This window comes from Amblyraja radiata, chromosome 2 (genome assembly GCF_010909765.2).
Source record: "Amblyraja radiata isolate CabotCenter1 chromosome 2, sAmbRad1.1.pri, whole genome shotgun sequence".
NCBI classification, from domain to species: domain Eukaryota; kingdom Metazoa; phylum Chordata; class Chondrichthyes; order Rajiformes; family Rajidae; genus Amblyraja; species Amblyraja radiata.
In genome coordinates, this window is record NC_045957.1 from 53,082,611 (window position 1) to 53,108,012 (window position 25,402).

At 47.1% G+C, this 25,402-nt stretch overlaps 1 protein-coding gene and 1 long non-coding RNA gene across 2 annotated transcripts in view; one reads left to right on the plus strand and one right to left on the minus strand.

The window, feature by feature from the left end:
* Positions 1-23,606, minus strand: part of LOC116989341 (progranulin-like) — a 41,835-nt gene extending 18,229 nt beyond the window's left edge. Inside the window, exon 1 of the mRNA XM_033046644.1 lies at positions 23,403-23,606. The gene's annotated coding sequence lies outside the window, so the exon portion shown is untranslated. The remainder of the gene's footprint in view (positions 1-23,402) is intronic.
* Positions 16,261-16,596, plus strand: LOC116989345. The gene is made up of 2 exons (XR_004416222.1): positions 16,261-16,467; positions 16,500-16,596. It is a non-coding gene; the product is annotated as an uncharacterized LOC116989345 (long non-coding RNA).
* Positions 23,607-25,402: the final 1,796 nt, after the last annotated feature.

Genomic DNA, 25,402 nt, shown 5'->3' on the forward strand with positions numbered 1-25,402 from the left:
AGCATAAAGTGAACAGATCTACCAGATGGATTGTGTGGGTAGGAACTGCAGATACAAAGATGGCCACAAAAAGCTGGAGTCTCAGCGGGACAGGCAGCATCTCTGGAGCGAAGGAATGGGTGACATTGAGTTGAGACATGGGAAAGGGAAACAAGAGATATAGACAATGATACAGAGAGATATTGAACAATGAATGAAAGATATTAAAAAAAGTAATGATGGCAAAGGAAACAGGCCATTGTTAGCTATATGTTGGGTGAAAACGAGAAACATGGTGCATCTTGAGTCAGGGAGGGATGGTGAGAGAGAGGGAATGTTGAGGTTAACTGAAGTTAGAGAAATTAATATTCATACCGCTGGGCTGTAAGCTGCCCAAGCAAAATATGTGATCCTATTCCTCCAATTTGCGTTTAACCTCACTCTGACAATGCAGGAGCCCCAGCACAGAAAGGTCAGTGTGGGAATGGGAAGGAGAATTAAAGTGTTTAGCAACCAGGAGATCAGGTAGGTCCAAGCTGATCGAGCGAAGGTGTTCAGCGAAACGATCACTCAGTCTACGTTTGCTGTCACCGATGTACACCGATGAACTTCTACCGCTGTACCATCGAGAGCATCCTTACCAACTGTATCACAGTATGGTATGGCAACTGCTCTGTCTCCGACCGGTAAGCACTGCAGAGGGTGGTGAAAATCGCCCAACGCATCAACGGTTCCTCGCTCCCCTACATTGAGTCTGTCCAAAGCAAGCGTTGTCTGCGGAGGATGCTCAGCATCGTCAAGGACTGCTCTCACCCCAACCATGGACTGTTTACCCTCCATCCGGGAGGCGCTACAGGTCTCTCCGTTGCCGGACCAGCAGGTCCAGGAACAGCTTCTTCCCTGCGGCTGTCACACTACTCAACAATGTACCTCGGTGATTGCCAATCACCCCCCACCCCCCCCAACGGACACTCCTCCCACAGGAAAAACACTATGACTGTATGCATGTAAATAGATTTATTTATTGAAATCATATTCTATGTCGCTCTTCCAGGGAGATGCTAACTGCATTTCGTTGTCTCTGTACTGTACACTGACAATGACAATTAAAGTTGAATCTGAATCTGAATCTGAATCCACATCTGGAACAACGGATACAGTAGACTGCAGTCTACCAGTGGATTGTCAGGTAATATGTGTTATGCTGAGCTCACCCCTTATTAATACAAAATGGCGGGGGCGCGGGCACACCGCGACGCCCTGTGTCTCCCTAGAATGGGAAAAATAGCGACGATCCGCTTACCTGTTTCAAGGCTGCTCACACGGAGCAGTCTTGTATCCATCTCGTACAGCCGACAGGAACTTCTGGACTTCGGTTCCTGCGGCTGCAACAACTTTCTGGGCGATCTCCGTCTTCCGTCTGAGCTCATCAGAGCAACAGAGCACCCGACTGGAGACCGCCAGGTGAGTCGCGGGGTTGGAGACCGCCATCAGACCCGCGGAGCCCAACCGACCCGCGGAGCTCACCCGACCCTCGGCCCTCACCCGACCCGCGGCCCCCACCCGACCCTCGGCCCTCACCCGACCCTCGGCCCTCACCCGACCAGCAGCCCTCAACCGACCCGCGGCCCTCACCCGACCCTCGGCCCTCACCCGACCCGCGGCCCTCACCCGACCCGCGGCCCTCACCCGACCCGCGGAGCCCAACCGTCCCGCGGAGCTGGAGAACGCCAGGTGAGCCCCGGATCTGGAGAACACCACCCGACCCGTGGAGCTGGAGAACGCTACTCGACCCGTGGAGCTCACCTGACCCTCGCAGCTGGAGACCGCCACCCGACACGCTGGGCTGGAGAACGCCAGGTAAGCCCCGGGGCTGGAGACCATCAGCAGAGCCGCGGGGCTGAAGACCGCCTGCGGAGCCACGGAGACGCAGACGCGGAGCAACGGAGCGGCAGAACACCAGCGCGCACCAAGCCAGCTCAGCTGACCAGAAGCACCAACAGACGGCGACGCGTACGAAAACATCGCCGGGGACGCAGAGGTGGGTTAAAGGCCAGGTTAGAGCTAGCCCCACACAGGCTAGCGATTCTTAGCCTTTTCCTCGCCAACGTGCGCTCACTGGCAAACAAAATGGACGAACTCCGGCTAAGGATCACCTCCCACAACTGGATCAAGGACTGCAACATCCTGATCTTCACGGAAACTTGGCTCAACACTGACGTTCCTGACAGCGCCATCCAGCTATCGGGGCGTCATTTACTCCGAGCGGACAGGACATCAGACTCCGGTAAGACCAGAGGTGGGGGTCTGTGCATTTATGTAAATAAAGCATGGTGCACGGACTCCACCATCATCGAGAGTCACTGCTCAGCTAACCTTGAGTTCCTCTTGGTTAGATGCAGACCGTTCTATCTGCCCAGAGAGTTTACCTCCACTGTTGTGACTGCAGCCTATATCCCTCCTGATGCTAATGCCAAGCTTGCAATGAAAGAGCTGCATACTGCCATTAGCAATCAACAGACGCACAACCCCGAGGCAGCCTTCATTGTTGCGGGTGACTTCAATCACTCTAACCTGAAGACTGTACTCCCCAAATTCCACCAACATGTCTCCTTCCCCACTAGAGTAGACAAGACACTGGACAAAGTCTACACCAACATGGCTGAAGCTTACAAAGCCATCCCCCTCCCCCACCTTGGTCAGTCTGATCACGTCTCATTGTTCCTGCTCCCTAAGTACTCCCCACTCATCAGACGGGTTAAACCAACTGTGAGGACAGTCAAAGTCTGGTCAGAGGAAGCGGACTTCACACTTCAGCAGTGTTTTGGAAACACTGACTGGAAGGCGTTTGCAGCCCAGGCCACCCTTGACTCCCACACGGACATTGATTCCTACACATCCTCTGTTCTGGACTTTATAAACTCCACCATCAATAGTGTCACCTCCCTCAAACAGGTGACCATATTCCCGAATCAGAAGCCATGGATGAACAGCGAGGTCAGGCTACTGCTGAAAGCACGGGACACCGCTTTCAGGTCAGGCGATGCTCGAGCCTACAGTTCAGCCAGGGCTAACCTGAAGAGGGGCATCAAGAAGGCCAAGCACTGCCATAAGCTCAGGATTGAGGAGCACTTCAACAACAACTCCGACCCCCGACGCATGTGTCAAGGCATCCAGGCCATCACGGACTATAGACCCTCCAACACCACCCCCACATCCAGCGACGCCTCTTTCCTTGAGGAGCTTAATCACTTCTATGGCCGCTTCGACAGGGACAATCTAGAGACAGCCATCAAGGCTGTGCTACCTGCCGATCACCAACCCCTCACACTCACCCCCTACGACGTATACGTGGCACTGAGTAGGACTAATGCACGTAAAGCTGCTGGCCCTGACGGCATCCCCGGGCGCGTGCTCAGGGCCTGTGCTGCGCAGCTGACAGACGTCTGGACTGACATCTTCAACCTGTCACTTGCCCAAGCAGTTGTCCCCACGTGCCTTAAAACCACCTCCATCGTGCCAGTGCCAAAACACTCCACTGCTGCAAGCCTCAACGACTTCCGCCCAGTTGCACTTACCCCCATCATCACCAAGTGCTTCGAGAGGCTGGTCCTGGCACACCTCAAAAGCTGCCTACCCCCCACACTGGATCCCTATCAGTTTGCCTACCGCAAGAACAGGAGTACGGAGGATGCCATCTCAACGGCACTTCACTCCGCCCTCTCCCACCTCGACAACAGAGACACTTACGTAAGAATGCTGTTCATCGATTACAGCTCAGCATTCAACACCATTATACCATCAAAACTGATCACCAAACTCAGTAACCTGGGCATCGACCCCTCCCTCTGCAACTGGATACTGGACTTTCTAACCAACAGACCCCAGTCTGTTAGGTTAGACAAGCACACCTCTTCAATCCTCACCCTGAACACCGGCGTTCCACAGGGCTGTGTGCTGAGCCCCCTCCTCTACTCCCTCGTCACCTATGACTGCACACCTGTACATGGTACTAACACCATCATCAAGTATGCAGATGATACAACGGTGATTGGCCTCATCAGCAACAACGATGAGTCGGCCTACAGGGAGGAGGTCCAGCACTTAGCAGCATGGTGCGCTGACAACAACCTGGCCCTTAACTCCAAGAAGACCAAGGAGCTCATTGTAGACTTCAGGAAGTCCAGGGGCGGCACGCACACCCCCATCCACATTAACGGGACGGAGGTGGAACGTGTTTCTAGCTTCAGGTTCCTGGGAGTCAACATCTCCGATGACCTCTCTTGGACCCACAATACCTCAACTCTGATCAAGAAGGCTCACCAGCGTCTCTTCTTCCTGAGGAGACTGAAGAAGGTCCATCTGTCTCCTCAGATCCTGGTGAACTTCTACCGCTGCACCATCGAGAGCATCCTTACCAACTGAATCACAGTATGGTATGGCAACTGCTCTGTCTCCGACCGGAAGGCATTGCAGAGGGTGGTGAAAATTGTCCAAGGCATCACCGGTTCCTCGCTCCCCTCCATTGAGTCTGTCCAAAGCAAGCGTTGTCTGCGGAGGGCGCTCAGCATCGCCAAGGACTGCTCTCACCCCAACCATGGATTGTTTACCCTCCTACCATCCGGGAGGCGCTACAGGTCTCTCCGTTGCCGGACCAGCAGGTCCAGGAACAGCTTCTTCCCGGCGGCTGTCACTCTACTCAACAACATACCTCGGTGACTGCCAATCACCCCCCCCCCCTCCCGGACACTTATTATTATTTATTCAAATCATTTGCTATGTCACTCTTCCAGGGAGATGCTAAATGCATTTTGTTGTCTCTGTACTGTACACTGACAATGACAATTAAAATTGAATCTGAATCTGAATCTGAATCTGAATTAAAGAGAATAATATGAAACTAAAATGAAAATGTTGCAGATTTAATCCTGTTTCTACCCATACTTGTGCATGCTCAGAATTTCCACTTTCTCAAGGGAAATTAAGAATGAGGATAAATGCTGGTCTTTCTAACCATCATCAATATCTCATAAATCAGTAAAAAGAAACATCCCATTAACCGATGTTTATCATAGATATATACTTGAATTGTTCCAGGTAATCATCATTAGGGCCACTGCTGTTTCACATTCACGACTTTAGAATACAGTAACCCCTTGTTATACTGGACCATAGCAGGGGAATGGTGTCTGTTATCAACAACTGTAACTGAGTGTAATATGCCATTTCATGTGTAGAGACTCAATAACATTTAGGCTGAGCAAGAATTGCACTGACAGAGGTGCCTTTTGTCAGCTAAAACATTAAAGTAAAGCTTTATCTGCCCTAAACTACAAAGCACTGAGGTCTCAATACAGGTGGTGGTGGCCGAGGAAGCAGTTGGCAGTCCGGCCTGATGGTGATGTTCGTTAGTCCGCCCGCTATAACCAAAATCCATTATAAAAAGCTGCATAAAAGTGAGGGTTTACTGTACGTATGCAGCATGTTTTCAATATTTACATGTCACTAACACATGGGCATGTAGCAAAGTGATAAAGTATCAATGGAAGGATGGATATTAGAATAAAAGGATTCACACAGTAATTAAAGGGGACAGAACTGCAAGTCTATGAAAAAAGGATAAGAATTAGGACCAGTGATTCTTTCAAAAAGTTGGAATGGGCAAAATGGGCTCATTCTGTTTGGAACACTGATACCTCCTGCTTTCTGCCGTGTGATCTGTTTATTTCAGAATTAATTGATGAATAACCTGTAATAGGGTGACTACAACTGCACACAATACCCCAAATGCTGCCTAACCAAAGTCCAATAAAGCTGCATCATGTCTTCCTGACTCTTATACTCAATGCCCCGAGTATGAAGGTGATCATACCATGCACCTTCTTTACCAATCTATGTACCTGCGTTGCCACTTTCAGGGAGTTATGGGATTGGACCCAAGATCCCTCTGTACATCAATTATGTTTAGAGTCATGCCATTAATTGCATGTTTCCCTTACATTCAACCTGCCAAAGTGCAACACATCCCACATGCTAAGATTAAACTCCATCTGCCACTTATGTCCATTTATGTAATTGAACTATATCCTGCTGTATAGTTTGACAACTTTCCTCACAGTCCATGACCCCAGCAATCTTGATGTTATCTGCTAACTTTCCAACTAACCAGTCTACTCGTACATCCAAGTCATTTATATATATCACAAACAGCAGAGGTCCCAAAACAGTAGCTCCTTTCTTCTCTCCCGCCCCCCTCCCCCCACCCTACATCAGACTGAAGAAGGGTTTCCTTCGCTCCATAGATGCTGCTGTACCCGCTGAGTTTCTCCAGCACTTTTGTCTACCTTCGGTTTTCCAGCATCTGCAGTTCCTTCTTAAACTCCTTGTGAAACTCCACTGGTCACAGACCTCTTGCCTGACCACCATCCTTCCACTTACACCAGCCATATAAGACTTTGGCATGTGGGAGGAAACCAAAGATCTTCGAGGCAACCGATGATCTCGGAGAAATAACACGCGGTTATAGGGAGAACATACAAATCCCATACAGGTAGCACCCGTAGTGGCGATCAAACCCAGGTCTCTGGTGCTGCAAGTGCTGAAGGCAGCAACTCATGAGCCAATCATTCATCTGTTCTATCTTCTTATACCTACCCTCACCAGCATGTGCCACCAGGAGTAATCCTGTGTCCTGATTTTTACTCTTCTGTCAACTCCCTATATTCACTATATTCATTTTGCAGGACCATCAGAGCCCTAAGAAGAGAGTGCAGAAAATCAGAACGGAAGTACAAATCTGATGCTTCAAATTTCCTTTGAACTTCTGAATAACAATCTTCACAAATACCAAGAAGCAATAAAATCTGCAAGAACAAAATACTTTTCCGTCCTTATTTCTAAAAACGCTCATAACTCCAAGGACCATTTTACTACCATCACCTCTATCATATGTCCTGCCCCCAGCACCTGCTTAACTGGGTCCCCTGCTAAGTGTGAAGAATTTACTACATTTTTCACCAGCAAAGTTAAGAACATCAGATCGAATATTTCCCTTCCCATCCGTGACCTAGCTGTCTCATTGGTCTGTTCTTCAAAATTAGACTGTTTCCATCCTGTTACTCTACCCTCCGTTGTAAAGCTGGTCACCACCATGAAACCTACTACCTGCCCCCTCGACATTGTCCCCTCTGCCCTTCTGAAGGATGTCATTACAATAGCTGGTCCCAGCATCCTCTCTATCATCAACAGTTCTCTGGCCACTGGCACTGTTCCAACCTGCGTCAAGCATGCGGTGGTCCAGCCCCTCCTGAAAAAACCTAACCTCGACCCCACCTTGTCAAGCAACTACAAACCCATTTCAAAACTGCCTTTCCTTTCAAAAGCCCTTGAAAAGGTAATTTTAAGTCAGATTATGCCTTACCTTCACCAAAATACTATATTGGAAACTTTCCAATCAGGTTTCAGGGCTCACCACAGCATGGAGTCTGCCTTGTTGAAGGCACATAACGACCTACTTCTCACCATTGACTCCGGCGACTGTGCAATCCTGCTCCTTCTCGACCTCAGCGCAGTATTTGACACTGTCGACCACACCATCCTAATTGACCGTCTCCGGTACGGGGTTGGTATTGATGGCACTGCCCTGAGCTGGTTCATCTCCTACCTCAAAGGTAGGAGTTTCTCCACTAACATAGGCAACTCTTTCTCCTCTCCAGTTAGTCTCTGCTGCGGGGTTCCACAAGGTTCCATCCTTAGCACCATTCTCTTCTCCCTGTATATGCTCCCCTTAGGCCAAGTCATTCAAAGGCACGACATTTCCTTCCACTGCTATGCAGACGATACACTACTCTATCTCCCCTGGAAGCCCAAAAACCGATCAAATCTACTTAACCTTACCCACTGCCTCAAGGATATAAAGTGTTGGATGGCCCAGAACTTCCTCCAACTAAACGAGAGTAAGTCTGAGGTCATCCTTCTCGGCCCCTCGGACTCAATCAAAGTGATAGCAGGCAGCCTTGGAAGCCTTACCCCATTACTCAAACCCAACGTCAAAAACCTTGGCGAGTTATTTGACTCAGCATTGAAATTTGACAAACAAGTCCAGCTTCGGACGATAGCTAAAATAAAACAATTCCTCCAGTTTGATGACCTCGAAAAGATCATCCACACATTTATCTCCTCCCGCCTAGATTACCCCTTTACACTGGCATCAGCCAATCTTCCCTGTCCCGCCTGCAACTGATCCAAAACGCCGCAGCGAGACTCCTGACGGGCGTCCGAAAAAGGGATCACATCACCCCGATCCTGGCCTCTCTCCATTGGCTCCCTGTGCGGTTCCAAATAAATTTCAAGATCCTTCTTTATGTTTACAAAGCCCTTAACGGGCTTGCCCCCACCTACATCAAAAGTCTGCTTACCCACTACACCACCTCCAGGTCCCTCAGATCAGCCGACTTGGGGTTACTGAACATCCCGCAGTCTAGGCATAAGCTCAGGGTCGACCCTAGTGGTTGCAGCTCCTAGACTGTGGAACAGCATCCCTCTCCCCATCAGAACTGCCCCCTCCATTGACTCTTTTAAGTCGAGACTTAAAACTCATCTTTACTCTCAAGCCTTTCTTGACGTCCTCTGAGGGAGGGCTATATGTATGTACTTAATCTATGAATCAATGTTGTATAACGTTAGTACCTCCACCAATGTAAAGCACTTTGGTCAACGAGAGTTGTTTTTTAAATGTGCTTTAGAAATAAAAGTGACTTGACTTGACTCATCCCTTTGTCATGACTATGTCATGTGCCAACTCATGACTATGTCATGTGCCAACGTTCGCAATGTGTTCCAGCTGCTTGCCCTTCCACTTGAGAATGTTCTGCAACTGCTCAGAGACTCCTGGACCTTGGCACCAGTGAAACAACACATCATTCTGGAGTCTCGTTTACTGCCACAGAATAGTAAGATTAAACGAGAACTTACCAGTTTGAAGTTTGATCTTTATTTTATGAGGAGTTACGTTGAGGGACTACATGAAGAGACCCCGTCCAGGCGCATGCTCGTCAATCTTTAAAGCAGCGGCGCGAAATCACAGATGATAATTACCGAAGCATAATAGTAAGCTACGTGAAAACTAACTTAAACTTACAGTTGATCTTTATGAGGGTGGGAGCGGAGGGCACGTAGTCCTTCAACGTAACTCCTCATAAAATAAAGATCAAACTTCAAACTGGTAAGTTCTCGTTTAATCTTACTATTTTACTTCGGAGTCACGTGAGTGACTACATGAAGATTTTAAAGCTTCTGTGATTTTATCCCGTAGATTCAATCCATGGTGTCTCACTGCATTGATTGACTCTAAATGAGTGAAAACAATCAATAATATACAACCATAACATTAATGTAATCTGTTACTGTTTTTTTTGTTTTTTTTTCCCATAACAAAACTTTTTTGTCCCCTTTTTTTAAAAATCGCTGGGGAACATTTAATACTGAATCCAAAACAGCACCACCAAATACCCCAGGGTCTGCAATCTCTTTATGGTAATACTTGTGAAACATCCGTTCACTTGCCCATCCTGCGGCCGCGAGGATATGGTGATTATGTGGTTCTTGTCCTGCTGGACCTATCTGCCGCCTTTGATACAGTGGACCATGGTATCTTAGTATCTCAGTTATAGCACCTAGTGGGCATTTGTGGCAGTGCCCTGGAATGGTTCAGGTCTTATCTGGCAGACAGAACTATGTGTGTAAGCCTTGCTGGTTTTGAATCCTCCTCCGCTCCTCTGTCATATGGGGTTCCACAGGGCTCAATTTTAGGGCCCCTGCTTTTCTCACTGTACTTACTTCCTCTGGGTTCCATTCTTAGAAAGCATGGCATCTCTTTTCATTGTTATGCTGATGATAGCCAACTATATATGCCGCTGAAGAAGGAAGATGCTTTCTCTGTCAAATCACTTCTGTTATGTCTTGATGACATTAAATCCTGGATGGCCATAAACTTTCTAGGTTTTAATGAAAAGAAGACAGAAGTGATAGTGTTTGGTCCCAATGGCTGCCGTGAACCTCCCCCTGTTGACTTGGGTCCCCTGGCACTGTATGTGAAGTTAACAGTTTTAAACTTGGGTTTTAAGATGGACAGTGATTTTAAATTAGATCATCAAATAGGCGCGGTAGTTAAGTCCAGCTTCTTTCATTTAAGGCAGCTGGCAAAGGTGAAGCCCATTCTTGAGCGGCAGCATTTTTGAAACAGTAATCCATGCCTTCATCACGTCTAGGCTGGATTACTGTAACGCACTCTATTTTGGAGTTACTCGATCTTCCCTGGCTCGTCTCCAGTTGGTTCAGAATGCTGCTGCTCGCCTTTTAACTGGAACTCGAAAGAGGGAGCACATAACACCAATTCTGGCCTCCCTCCACTGGCAGCCGGTGTACTTTCGAGTTCATTTTAAGATTCTTTTATTTGTTTTTAAATCTTTAAATGGTCTCGCCCCGCCTTACCTCTCTGAGCTGCTTCATCCCTACGCTCCTGCCCGGTGCCTCAGGTCAGCTGATCAGCTGCTCCTGGAGGTACCGAGGTCTAAGCGGAAGCTTAGAGGGGATAGAGCCTTCTCTGTTGCTGCTCCGACATTATGGAACACTCTGCCGTTGCATATCAGACAGGCCCCCTCACTGTCCATCTTCAAAACCAGTCTTAAAACCCTTTTCTATTCCTTGGCTTTTGACCCTGCATGAGACTTTGCTCCTGTTTTAGTGTTTTTAATGTTTTTTTATTGTTTTTACTCTCTTTTTTAATGTTTTTATTGTCTTGTAATAATTTTTTGTTCATGATTAGTCATGTACAGCACTTTGTTGCAACAGTGGTTGTTTTTAAAGTGCTCTATAAATAAAGTTATTATTATTATTATTATTGGAACGTCCAAATCCTTGGCCGCCGATGTTGCTGCCACCCTGGTGGAAATGAGATTTAAATTTGTCAGTATTAATTCCTGCATCAGCCAGCTCCTTCTTCAGCCACCTCGATTGTTTTTTAATGGCTGATAAATAATGCTGATTCTGCACCTCTTAAGTCCTTGGTGGTTAATTTTAAATGTGCCACTACACATAGTCTTGGATACGTAGGCTATGCTGCAAAACCAATTTAAACCCCGTGCCTCCTGGTCTGCTCTGTTTGAGTAAATCATAGACATAGAATGTGATTGCATTCGCTGTGATAACCATTCTATCTATACGTACTTTATGTGATGTCTGTACTCTTTGTACTGAAAACAATGCCATTAGCATGACTACCTTGTGAATGTGTGTGAATGTGTGTGAGTGATTGGTGGTGGTCGGAGGGGCCGTAGGCGCAGATTGGCAGCCACGCTTCCGTCAGTCTGCCCCAGGGCAGCTGTGGCTACAGAAGTAGCTTACCACCACCGAGTGTGACTGAGGAGTGAATGAATAATGCGATGTAAAGCGCCTTGAGTATTAGAAAGGCGCTATATAAATCCCATCCATTATTATTATTATTACCTTCATGGTAATTTTGTCTGAAGACAAATTTGAAACGGGACTCCATTCCCGAAGTAATTATCAGCACATCCCTTACATTCCAGATTTCTGTATATCTGGGTCTAGGAGGTTTGGTATTGAAAATTCCTTTCATGTACCTAGAGACCAAAGGGTGTGATCCTAGAACCTGTTGTTCTGATGCCCTTATAAATATGCAGATCGGGCACTCCTTGCAGTATTGATCACACTATAACTTAAATTGACATCAACTGCAGTGTAGACAGAACTTCTAAACATCTAATATGTCTGCAGTGTGGTATGAAATATCCTGCCTTGAGCAAAACACTTCCCATTTCTTCATCTAAGAAATGTACTGCTTATGGGTACTATCCCTCCAGGCTCCTGCAATTACATCCATAGTGCAATCTGATAGTCCTCTTCCGAGATATGGCCTTTTTAGAATCTGCAAATCAACAAATCAATACAACCATGTAAAGGATGAAATCACCAGATACATGGTGCACAAATAGGTTTTCTTGTCTTGGAATACCCATAAGAGGTTCTGTGATCATTTTTAGCACTAGTGGGTACCATGGTTGTGTAGGCCCATCTGGAACCACCAACAATCCTGAAGTAGCATCTTGCTTGATCTTTTGTAGACACCTACTAATGAGGTGGAGGAAATGCATATAAACATTCCACCACAATTTAGCGAGAATGCATGCACCGCTATTGCACCTGGATCCTTTGAAACATCTTTGCAACAATTAGTGGTTCAGTCTAGATGCAAACATGTCAATTTCTGGCATTCCAAATTTTTGCAAAAATTTTATTAAAAACTAGACCAAGTGCAGACCCATTGGGTCTGTTTCCCCAACGGCGTTTGCGGGGGGGGGGGGCTGCGGCATCTCACTCACATTAACCACCCCCCAAACACACAGGTGGGGGAGGGGAGGGGTGAGAAGAGGGGAGGGAGGGGAGAGGAGGAGGAGGAAACGGGACAGATTTGGGAGGGAAAGGAGAGCGGGGTAGGGGATGAGAGAGGGGGATGGGGAGAGAGATGTGGGGGAGGGCGGATGGAGAGGGAGGGGAGGAGGGAGGGAGGGGGAGAGGGGTGGGGGGAGAGAGGGGAAAGAGTGGGGAGGGAGGAGGAGAGGGGTAGGGGGAGTGATGGAAGAGGGACAGAGGGGTAGGGGGAAGGGAGCGGGGAAGAGAGGTAAGGGGGTGGGGTAGAGAGGGAAGGGGATGGGGGAGAGCGGAATGGCGTGGGAGGAGGAGGGGAGAAGGGTGAGGGGGGAGGAGAGAGGGGCGGGGGAGAGATGTGTGGGGGTAGGGGAGAGAGGAGGAAGAGTGTGGAGGGAGGGGGAAGGGGGTGGGGAGAGAGAGGGAATGGGGGTGGGGGAAGAAAGGGATGGGGGTGGGAGGAGGAGGGGGAGGAGAGGGAGAGCAGAGAGGGGTGGGGGAGGGGGAGGAGAGAGGGATGGGGAGGGGGAGAGGTGTGGGGGATATAAAAAATGTGTACATCAACACGACGAAATTCAATCAGGAGTGGATACTTAGAATGAAAAGTGAAATCTCTACCGAAATCGAAAAGATCTCGGCGATTCTGCGTCTGGTGTCGGCGTAGCAACGAATCAAAGGCAGAAAGGCGGCCGGCAGCAGCCGGCAGCGGGCAGGCGGCAGCCACAGAGTTATATATAATAACTAGATCAAGTGCAGACCCGTTGGGTCTGTTTCCCCAACGGCGTTTTGCGGGGGGGGGGGGGCTGCGGCATCAAACTCACATTAACCACCCCCCAAACACACAGGTGGGGGGAGGGGGGATGTGAAGAGGGGAGGGAGGGGAGAGGAGGTGGAGGAAACGGGACAGAATTGGGAGGGAAAGGAGAGCGGGGTAGGGGGTGAGAGAGGGGATGGGGAGAGAGATGTGGGGGAGGGGGAGGATGGGGAGGTTGGGGAGGAGGGAGGGAGGGGGAGAGGGGTGGGGGAGAGAGGGGAAAGAGTGGGGAGGGAGAGTGGAGGGGGAAGGGGGAGAGGTGGAAGAGTGGGGAGGGAGGTGGAGAGGGGTAGGGGGAGTGATGGAAGAGGGACAGAGGGGTAGGAGGAAGGGGGCGGGTGGAGAGAGGGAAGGGGGTGGAGAAGGATTTGATTAAAAACGTGCACTTAAACACGACGAAATGTAATGTGGAGCGGATATTTAGAAAGAAAAGTGAAATCTCTACCGAAATGGAAAAGATGTCGGTGATTCTGCTTTCCCCCTTATCCTTAAACTTTGACCCCTTGCTCTGGTCTTCCCCAACATCCGGAACAATTTTTCTGCATCTAGCCCGTCCAACCCCTTAAGAATTTTATACGTTTCTATAAGATACCCCCTTAATCTTCTAAAATCTAGCGAGTACAAGGCGAGTCTATCCAGTCTTTCTTCATATGAAAATCCTGACATCCCAGTAATCAGTCTGGTGAACCTTCTCTGTACTCCCTCTCTATGGCAACGATGTCTTTGAGCATTGGGCATTGTGACATCACACGATGGAATGTTCACCATTGGCTGGGGCTCCTGCATAGGCATATGTAAATGAATCGATTCCGATTGGACATATGTGAACATTGGGCATTGTGACATCACACGATGGAACGTTCAGCAGGGGCTGGGGCTGGTGCTGATTCTATGGGTGAGAAGCCAGTTTAGTTTTGAAATATTGGGGGGGGGGGGGGGAAGGATTTGATTAAAAACGTGTACTTAAACACGACGAGAGATAGATAGATAGATAGATAGATAGATAGATAGATAGATAGATAGATAGATAGATAGATAGATAGATAGATAGATAGATAGATAGATAGATAGATAGATAGATAGATAGATAGATAGATAGATAGATAATAATAGAAAAGATAGATAGATGTCACGATTTAAAATCCATTCTGTGTTGTCATTAAATTTTCGTGACATGGTGCCTGCAAATATATTGAATCTACCTGGTAGGTAAATTGTTGAGTCAACTGTTTTGAATAATACACCTGTGCCAGATAACGTTTGCCAAATTGTCACAAGACTCTGACTTGATTCCACCCATGTGATTGACATATGCTACCACAATAGTGTTGTCAATCTGAACCTGCACATGCAGATTTTGCACATTAGAGCAAAGCTTTAAGCCCATTTGAAATGTTCTTAACAATTCTAGGTAGTTAATTCCATGTGCTTCGAGCAAAGGTACTTCTTCCACATCCATCTACCTCCACAGCTGGTAATGGTATCAGTTGTGCCCGAACCTAGCGCACTTGGATCAGTCTGTAGAATTGATAGGTGGTCATTAAACCAGAATTTTCCTTTGCTTGCTGCAGTTGTTGATAATGCAGTGGACAGAACTACACAGCTGGGAATGAAGCGAATAGTTTCCCAGGCAAGCTCACCACTTGCCTAATTGATGGTTGATGCTCTGTAATGAGTTTGCTACAACCCTCAATTGACTGCAGCTTATATCTTTGGGTAAAGTCACTATCATGTGTTCTGAATTAATCATGAACCCCAAGTAATCAATTGTTTTATTTTTGGAGACAATATAGATTTATCTGGATGTTACAAATCCCAGCCTTAGAAAAGTTTTTAGCTTGACTTCTGATACTGATGCTTCTGTTGTAGCTTGAGTATTGTGAGGAAAGAGTTAACAGACATGGTTGATTTAGACTAGGGATAGAAGAATAACATAGAAAGAAATAAGGTGTCAGCAGAAGCCAGACTGCTAGTAGAATAGAAAGTAACGATATAAAGAACAGAGAGAAATTCTAGATAAAAAGTAGCAATAGAAAGACTTCAGCAGGGGATAGCAGAGAAATTAGAACAAAGGGGAGAGGGACACGAAGTCACGCTCAACTACGCATGCTTGATGAGATTCCATGAATATGTACACACACCCACTATGACAAGATGCCTAATTTAAATGCACATGCGATGCATGATAGGGGAGGTGTCTTTGAGGTTGGGTGGGCGTTCCACAACGTTCTCGTGGGAATCTGGGCTTTATGTTATGATTGGAAGAAGCTCAATGGGGAGAGATGAGAATGTGATAATAATGAAAAGAAATGTATAAAGATAGAAGACATCCCGATCCTCGGTGTGCCTCTAGGGGACATCAGAGGAGAGGCACCTATTCTGCAGAATATGAAATTAATAAAAACACTTCTTTGCCTGAATTTGTCTCAAGAGCATTTGTGATTTTTGAATCTCACAACTTGGGGGCTCGTTTCCGAGATCCAATACTCTGGACAGCTGACGGGAGTAGACAGACGAAGGGAATGTGCACCCTGCTGAGTTCAGCGGTCTCAGACTCCTTGCTTGCCGTCAGCTGTTTAAGCAGTAGTACACAGAAACTCGACAAAGAAGTGGGAGTAGTTGGAAATCACGAAAAATCAATCGAGCAATTCCAGTGCATGGAACCCAGGTAGAAAAATGACTATTAAGTACTTCCTGGGCTATTGAGAATGATGAACACGGTACGATGAACACGGTATTAAGAATATAAGACCTTGTGGTTAACGCCCTGAAGGATTCAGGGGGCTGCAAGGCAAACCCAGAAGGGAGGGGAAAAGGCTGTGGGCCAAATCCCCGCATTCTGCCCAATAGTCCGTTGTGGCAAATGCTGGACCCTGGAGGATAGGAAATACCCAGGGGTTGGAGAAGCCAACAATGATAAGTTATAGTCAGTTGGGGAAAATGCAGAGCTGCATATGGGCAGGAAGTACCCACGGAAAATGCAGAGCTGCATATGGGCAGGAGATACCCACAGAAAATGCAGAGCCGGAGGGGGCCAAAATACCCAAGGGAAAGAGAAGGCAGGGGCCGGGGTGAACGAAGATCACCCGGCCAACAGGACGGGGAGTCAAAGGGCAGAAGGGGAAGATAAGAAGTACGGTAGAAATTAGACCCCTGAGGGAGGTACCTAGGAGAGGACCCTGAGGGGGAAGGGGGTTTGTTAAATAGCCTCCTTGAAGATCCTTTAGGTCTGACAAGAACAGTTAGATCAATCCTTTAGGTCTGACAAGAACAGTTAGATCAATTCCTTTTCACAGAAGGGAAAAACAAGTAGTAAAGATTATGTTGCAGGCAGTAGAAAAACAGCAAATAAGGAACAGATAGAGACAGGAAAATTCCTGAGACAGGATGATAAGGGAGTTACTCCCGAAAGTAGCAGATAAGACGGCAGAGGCCGCGAAAGGGGGATGTTTGTAACAAATGGTTGAAATGAGCAAGTTGTAAAATTGAACACAGTCGCCCCGTGGCGGAGGTGGGAATTCCCACTGTGTTTGGGCCGTAGGGGATTGCGAACAAGCTGCAAAAAAATGAACTCTTTGTATCCTGGTAACCTGAAAAAGAGAAGTTGTAAAAATCGTTTCTTGATGTTCTTTTAGATTTCTTGTCAGTAAAGTTAACTGGAAATAAGTTAATTGATAAAACATGACCAGCTTTTACGTTGTTTTATGGTAGACATACAAGTTGAGAAACACAGACAGAGAGAGAGAGAGAGACAGACACAGAGACACAGAGAGAGCCAGATACAGAGAGAGAGAGAGAGAGAGAGAGAGAGAGAGAGAGAGAGAGAGAGAGAGAGAGAGAGAGAGAGAGAGAGACAGAGAGACTTTATTTATTTAGCGAATACAAAGTCCTTTAGCCAAGCAGTTGCCTCTTGATCTGCTGTATGAAGGGTGACAAGTCCTCCTTTGAGTCTTTGTTGAAGGCATGCTTCAATGATGTGTTATAAGGGAGTGCCACAAGCACACCGTGGGGTTGGGCTGCTGCCCCATTTGTGAAGGCTTGCCAAGCAGGGGCCATGTCCAGTCCTGAATCTATTCAGCATCGAGAAAGAGAGAGAGAGAGAGAGAGAGACACAGACACATTGAGAATTTATTAGAGGACGGGTTATTGGAACCATGTATGTCCCCCTACAATACTCCGATCCTACCAGTCAGAAAGACCGACGGGACATTTAGACTCGTACAGGACTTGAGGGAACTGAACAAGGTGGTCCAAGCCCGACACCCGGTAGTGCCTAACCCTTACACCATCATGGGACGGATACCCCCAAGCCACAAATGTTTAATGTGGTAGATTTAAAGGATGCCTTCTGGAGCTGTCCGCTGGCAACAGAGAGTAGAGACTTATTCGCCTTTGAGTGGGAAAACTTAAAAACCAGGCGAAAGCAACAATTCCGGTGAGCGGTGCTCCCTCAAGGTTTTACAGAATCACCAAATTTATTCGGCCAAATTTTAGAGCAGGTATTGGAGGATTTCCCAGGACATGGGGAAACACAACTATTACAGTATGTGGATGACCTCCTTTTGTCAGGAGAGAGAGTAGATGAAGTAAGGGACGCCACAATAAGCCTGTTAAACTTCTTGGGAAGGAAGGGGTTAAGAGTGTCCCGTAACAAGCTTCAATTTGTGAAACAAGAGGTAAAATATCTGGGACATCTGATAAGTGGAGGAAAGAGACGAATAAACCCTGAAAGGATAGCTGGGATCATGGGAGTACCAATACCAAAGAATAAGAAAGAGATCCGAAAATTCCTGGGATTGATAGGATACTGTCGACTGTGGATAGATGATTACTCCGGACAAGTGAAATTCCTGTATGATAAATTGGGAGAAGAAAAAGACAAAGTTCAGTGGACCCCAGAACAGGAGTTGGAATTTGGGAAATTAAAGAACAGTTTGATTACTGCTCCCGTGTTGGCTCTGCCCTCAGTAGAACGACCTTTCCACCTGTTTGTAAATTCAGACAAGGGGGTGGCACTAGGGGTACTCACCCAGAAAAGAGGGGGAAATCGACAGCCAGTGGCCTTCCTCTCGAAAATATTAGATCCAGTCTCCAGGGGATGGCCGGGATGCATACAAGCGGTAGCAGCTACCGCAATATTGGTGGAAAAGAGTAGGAAATTAACCTTTGGAGGCACTCTGGTTGTTTCTACACCACACACAGTAAGAACCATACTCACTCAGAAATCCAACAGATGGTTAACAGACTCTAGACTTTTGAAGTATGAGGCCATCCTGATGGAAAAAGACGATTTGATGATAATTACGGATAAGAACCTTAACCCGTCCCAATTCCTGTATCCAGCGGAGAAACAGGGTGACAAGGAAGAGGGCCCAGTACACTGCTGTAGTGAAATAATAAGATTTACAGACAAAAAGTAGAGAAGACTTAGAAGAGCAACCTCTGGCTGAGGGCAGCCGGTGGTTTATAGATGGATCCTCCAGGTGCATAGATGGAAAAAGACATAGTGGGTACGGTATAGTGAACGGGGAAACGATGGGGGAAATTGAAAGCGGCAGGCTGCCTGGTAGTTGGTCAGCTCAATCTGTGAATTATATGCATTAATGAGAGCTTTAGAATTATTGGAGGGGAAGGAAGGAACAGTATATACCGATTCAAAATACGCTTTTGGAGTAGTTCACATCTTTGGGAAGATCTGGAAAGAGCGAGGAATGATAACAACTCGAGGGAAAGAATTAGCGCATGAGCAATTGGTAGGACAGACACTGGAAGCCTTGCAAAAACCAGAACGAATAGCCATAGCATATGTGGCAGGGCATCAGAAGGGTAACACCCTGGAGGCCAGAGGAAATAGGGCATTGGATGAGGTTGCAAAAAGAGCAGCCACAGAACAGATGGTAGAAACGAAGTCACAAATACCGTTAAGGGAACCAGAGGAAAAGATACCTATCTTTAGTGAGAAAGAACAGGAAAACCTGAAAGAAATGGGGGCTTAGCGTACTTCAAATGGGAAATGGTGGACACCAAATGGAAAGCAGCTATTGAACAAAGAAATAATGAGGGAGTTATTAGGGAGATTACATGGACAAAGCCATTGGGGAACACAAGCCCTCTGTGACACCCTCCTCAGAACCTACGCTTGCTGTGGGATGTTTACCATGGCCAAACAAGTCATAAGGGGCTGTGTAATATGTCAGCGAATAAATAAGAAAATCATGAGAGCAGTCCCAGGAGGAGGACAACCATTAGCAGTTAGGCCCTTCCAAAGAATACAGATAGATTTTACCGAGCTGCCCCGGGTACGAACATGGAAGTACCTGTTAGTGGTAGTGGACCATTTCACCAGATGGGTAGAGGCATTCCCCACGGTAACTGCCACCTCACAGGCGGTAGCCAAGATATTATTAGAACAAATTATACCCAGATATGGGATTGTGGAAACAATAGACTCAGATAGAGGGACCCATTTTGCCTCCAAAACACATGAAATGATATGTGAAGCACTGGGAATAGAATGGAAATTGCATACACCATGGCATCCCCAGAGCTCAGGAAAGGTGGAAAGAATGAATGGCACCTTAAAGACCCAAATCACCAAGTTGATAGAGGAAACGAGACTCCCCTGGACTAAGTGCCTTCCGATAGCCCTGTTGAGAATCCGAACGGCACCTCGAAAAGACATAGGGATATCACCATATGAAATGTTATTCGGTCTCCCATACTTAGGGAAGATAGAAGAAGTCCCAACAATACAAGGGAACGATGTGTTCCTGAGGAACTATTTACTGGCAGTGTCCCAATCTCTTGCAGAACTAAAAATTAAAGGATTGCTGGCCCAGAGCCCACCACTGGACTTTCCGATTCACTCAGTCAAGGCTGGAGACTGAGTATTAATAAAAACGTGGAAAGAAGAAAAGCTGCAACCTAAGTGGACTGGACCCTACCTGGTGTTACTAATCACGGAGACAGCAGTACGAACAAAAGAGAAAGGGTGGACACACGCAAGTCGAGTTAAGGGTCCTGTGGAGGCCCCACCAGACGATATCAGCCCGTGGACTGTGCGCAAAGGAGAAGAACCATTGACTTTAACATTTACCAAGAACCCGCAGGAAAAATGAAGATTTCGTGTTGGTGGGTCGTGTGTTGGGTGGTACCCAACTTGTAAGTAATGTAACATGCATAAAAATCACAATACCACAGAATAGAAGTTCCACCACCATCCCATTTAATGTATGTAAAGGAAAATGGTGGTGCGGCTATAGAATGTATGTATGCACCCATCCCTGTAAAGATTGGCACGCGGTGTTTACTTCATCAAAATATGGGTGGCATCAGACCACCTATCAAACTGATAGGTGGAGAGTATATCAAAACCCGAACGAGAAATTGCCAGGACGCGTATATGTGAGCATACAGAGTGTCCAAATACAGGAAAGTGGTAGGTATTGGATATGTGAAGATAAAACAGGGAAGGACGCATGTCTGAAGTTTGAGATAGAAGTAAAGTGAGATGGGAAGATGGGAAGATACGAGGATAGGGGAGAGGTGTTCAAGATAGATGACAGTCAGAATAGGGATCCCGGGGTAACACCAGTACCACCAGTAGTCAGCAATGTCATCAGGGAAAATGAGTCTAAGGATCTGAAGATAATGATAGTAGCAGGAGAAACAGGATTAAGGCAGTTATATAAGAAAGGAATACCAACAGGGGGAAATGGAGCCAACACCTGGCTTGCCTGGATGATGTACACAGCCAGAAGTATGCAACAAACCAATTGTTACGCCTGCGCTGGAGCTAGGCCTCAGCTGGTCCCAGTACCATTTCCCCTGAATTGGGATAGAACACCTAAGACTATGACATGTATACTACAGCTATTCACGAATCCCCTTACCAAAGAATGTGATATGCCAGAGTTATCATTACCTATTTCCGGCCAGCAACAACAATACGAAGGGCCGAAGGGAAGACCCTCGACCTCCTCCATTTACCATTCCTTTTGGGGAGGAGGGGTTTGAGTGCTATACAAGAAATAACCCAGAGGGACAGGACATGGGGGAGGTGCTCAACTGCAATCAGACGTATAACATAACGGCTGAGGAACAGGGGCCACTGTTCAATAGCTCCTGGCTGAAAAAGCAGATAGTCAGTAGAGCCGATGTCTGGTGGTGGTGCGGGGAGAATGCCCTGTGGCCCCAGTTACCAGGGTCATGGATGGGAACCTGTACCCTCATACAACTGATGATGCCCTTCACCATAGCAATAGAACATGCTGTAGAACTCGATAAAGGAAGCCGACGACAAAAGAGAAAGGTGAGAGGATCATTCGACACACACATCTATATAGATGCGATAGGGGTGCCAAGAGGGGTACCCGATGAATTTAAAGCCAGAAATCAGATAGCTGTGGGCTTTGAGTCCATACTCTTCTGGTGGTCCACAATTAATAAAAAATGTGGACTGGATCAACTACTTATACTACAATCAACAACGCTTTATAAATTACACTCGAGATGCAGTTGAAGGATTAGCGGAACAACTGACAGCTACCAGCCAAATGGCCTGGCAAAATCGCATGGCCTTGGACATGCTACTGGCTGAGAAGGGAGGGGTGTGTGTAATGTTTGGCGAACAATGTTGCACATTCATCCCCAACAACATTGCTCCGGTTGGGTCAGTATCAAGAGCCCTAGCAGGTCTCACCTCTCTGTCTATCGAATTGGCTGAGAACTCTGGACCGGGTTTCTAGACTCCTGGTTTGGGAAATGGAAGCACATCTTTACATCAGCCCTAACATCAGTGATAGTCATGGTGGGGTTACTGTGTTTGTTCGGATGTTGTATCATTCCCTGCGTACGGGGATTGGCTCAGCGATGATAGAAACAGCCCTGACGAAGAACAGTGCTGCCACCATAATGGCCTTCAGAACACAGTATGACCAACGAGAGGAGGATAGGGAGGTGAAGAATCTTCTGCTAGCATTAGAAAAGGAGGAGATAGTGTAAATCAAGGGTGCGTAGCAAAAAAGAAAAGGATGGATTGTGAGGAAAGAGTTAACAGACATGGTTGATTTAGACTAGGGATAGAAGAATAACATAGAAAGAAATAAGGTGACAGCAGAAGCCAGACTGCTAGTAGAATAGAAAGTAACAATATAAAGAACAGAGAGAAATTCTAGATAAAAAGTAGCAATAGAAAGACTTCAGCAGGGGATAGCAGAGAAATTAGAACAAAGGGGAGAGGGACACGAAGTCACGCTCAACTACGCATGCTTGATGAGATTCCATGAATATGTACACACACCCACTATGACAAGATGCCTAATTTAAATGCACATGCGATGCATGATAGGGGAGGTGTCTTTGTCGTTGGGTGGGCATTCCACGACGTTCTCATGGGAATCTGGGCTTTATGTTATGATTGGAAGAAGCTCAATGGGGAGAGATGAGAATGTGATAATAATGAAAAGAAATGTATAAAGATAGAAGACATCCCAATCCTCGGTGTGCCTCTAGGGGACATCAGAGGAGAGGCACCTATTCTGCAGAATATGAAATTAATAAAAACACTTCTTTGCCTGAATTTGTCTCAAGAGCATTTGTGATTTTTGAATCTCACAAGTATCACCCACAATTAATATATCATCCAAGTAAGCCATTCCATTCAGTTAAATATTTATATATCTTCGATTTTTACCATGCACAGCCACAGAGTAATATGCATCTTGCAGATCTATGCTGGATATATAGCATTCTCTTGAACAAACCCAGGAGAACACCTCTCCTGGGTGTTCCATACGGTGGCTCTCCTGTAGGCCCGCGGTAACTGTACTCCTTCTTGGAGTGTGCCTTTGTAAATCATTTTTTCTATGAGGAATTCCAATAGTACGACCCGATCTGACATAATCTCCGGGTCCGACTCATCCGAGTCTATTGACCTGTTTTTCTTTATGGCCTTATACCTTATAGGTGTTTAAATGGTACTTTTCTACCGTTTTTATAGTCGCTGTTTTCTACAGCCGATTTTAATGGAGGGCCCGCTACTCTCAGACATTCTGTCCTTGAGTTTTAGCTGCGGTGCGATTCCCTTATTTTCCTATTTTCCCGGAAGAAAATGACCTGAAGTGAAAGTAAAATACATACCTCCGGGTTTTCTTTCACTCACCGCTTGGAGAGGGTTCTGTTCCTTCCAACGCGGTCGCAGTCGCTATGCGTGTGACGATATGACGAGCATGCGCCTGGACGGGGTCTCTTCACTTAGTCACTCACGTGACTCCGAAGTAAAATCTCCTGTCTGTGCTCCTAACTAACAAGTCTTCTATCACTATGGCTCTGACTGACATTTCCTTTCCATGCCGTGTCTCAGAGCCACGGTCTGCAAGGAGCTGCAGCTGAACACATTTACTGTAGGAGTAGCCCTCAGGGACACTGGAAATCCCCAACATCCTACACCGGGAACATTCCACTATCCCGCCTGCCATCACCATGAAAACAAAACCTAGGATGAACCTCAACCTTCTGAACTCCAAGCTAACGATATTTCAAAGACATTTCCTCAGTTATGGCCTAATAACGGCGAAAAAAATTATACTCAAATTTTGGAAACAGACAACAGTCCCTACAGTAAAGATGTGGATTACGGATATGTCCGAGATGGAAAACATTAGGCTTGTCTTGGCGGAAAAACACAAATTTAAATCCGATGCCAGGGATGGGTGAGGGTGAGGGGGGGGGGTCTTTTTCCCCGCTCTCTTGTATTTTACTTTCTTTTCTTCATTCTTTTCTTCTTTCTTTGTTTTCCCTTTTTTTCTTCTTTTAAAAAAATTTAGGTTATAAGGTTAAAAATGAAGCTGTACAATAATTGTATAACTGTCATGTCGAACGTCTTATCCCTGTTCAATTGCTTCTAATAAAATAAATTTTAAAAAACCAAAAAAACCTTCTGAACTCCAGCGAGTAGAGGCCCAGTGCTATCAAACTCACATCATGTGCTAACATGCTTATCACTGCAATCTTTCAGGTAAACCTCCTCTGGACCCTCTCCAGAGCCAGCACCTCCTCCTTCCGATATAGGGCCCAAATTCGCTCACAGTACTCCAAATGTGGCTTGACCAACGCCTTATATAGCCTCAGCATAACGAGCTTCTTCACATGCACTTGCACCTCCTCCAACAACATCTAGTGTATCCGCTGTTCATGATGTGGACTCGTATACATTGGCGAGACCTAACATAGACGATCATTTCACTGATCACCTTTGCTCAGTCTGCCTGGACCTACCTGATCTCCTAGTTGCAAAACACTTTAATTCACCTTCCAATTCCCACACTGCCCTTTCCGTCCTAGGCCTCCTCCATTGTCAGAGGCAAATTGGAGTTACAGCATCACATATTTCACTTGGGCAGCTTATAACCCAGGGGTATGATTGTTGGTCGGTGGGGGCGCTGCAAGCCGGCGCCCGGTCAGCAGTGTGTTAGTTTTTTTATACATTTAAAAAAAAAAGTATGTTCTAAAGTGTGTTTTTAATGTTTCTCGGTGTGTCTTGTGTGGGGGGTGGTGTGGGGGGAACCGTTTTGGTCACATCCTCCACGGAGAGGCGACTTCTTCCAGGTCGCCCCCCCCCCCGGTGCCTAACAACGAGGATCGGCGCGGCCTTTCCCGGAGACGCACCCGGGACTTCAGCGGCAGGCGCAGCGCGGACTCTCGGCATGGAGCGGGCGAGCCGTCGCTGGGGCTCGCCGGAGGGGAGCGCTCCGTTTCGCTGACCCACGGCAGCCGTTAGCCTGAAGTCGCGGTCTGCAGAGCTCCAGCTGGTGCGGCGTCTGCAGCCCGGGATCCCTCGTGGGGGACCCGGGGGGAAGAAGAAGCTCCGAATGCTGGCCCGCGGCCTACTTCTACCGCGGGTCCGGCATGGACTTACCATCACCCCTGGAGGGGAGCTTCGACCGCCGCCCTGCGGTCTGCGGTGCTTCTGGCTGTGGCGCGGCTGGGACTTTAAATCTCGACCGCCGGCCTGCACCAACCTAAAGCTGCGGTCGCCGGTGGGGAAGAGCCGACTCTGGACTTACCTGGACTTTTACCTGTCTGCACATCTGGACGCCCGCAGCGACATCTGCGGAGGGTAGCGGTCCCGAACACGGGGGAAAATGGAGGAGGACTGGCTAA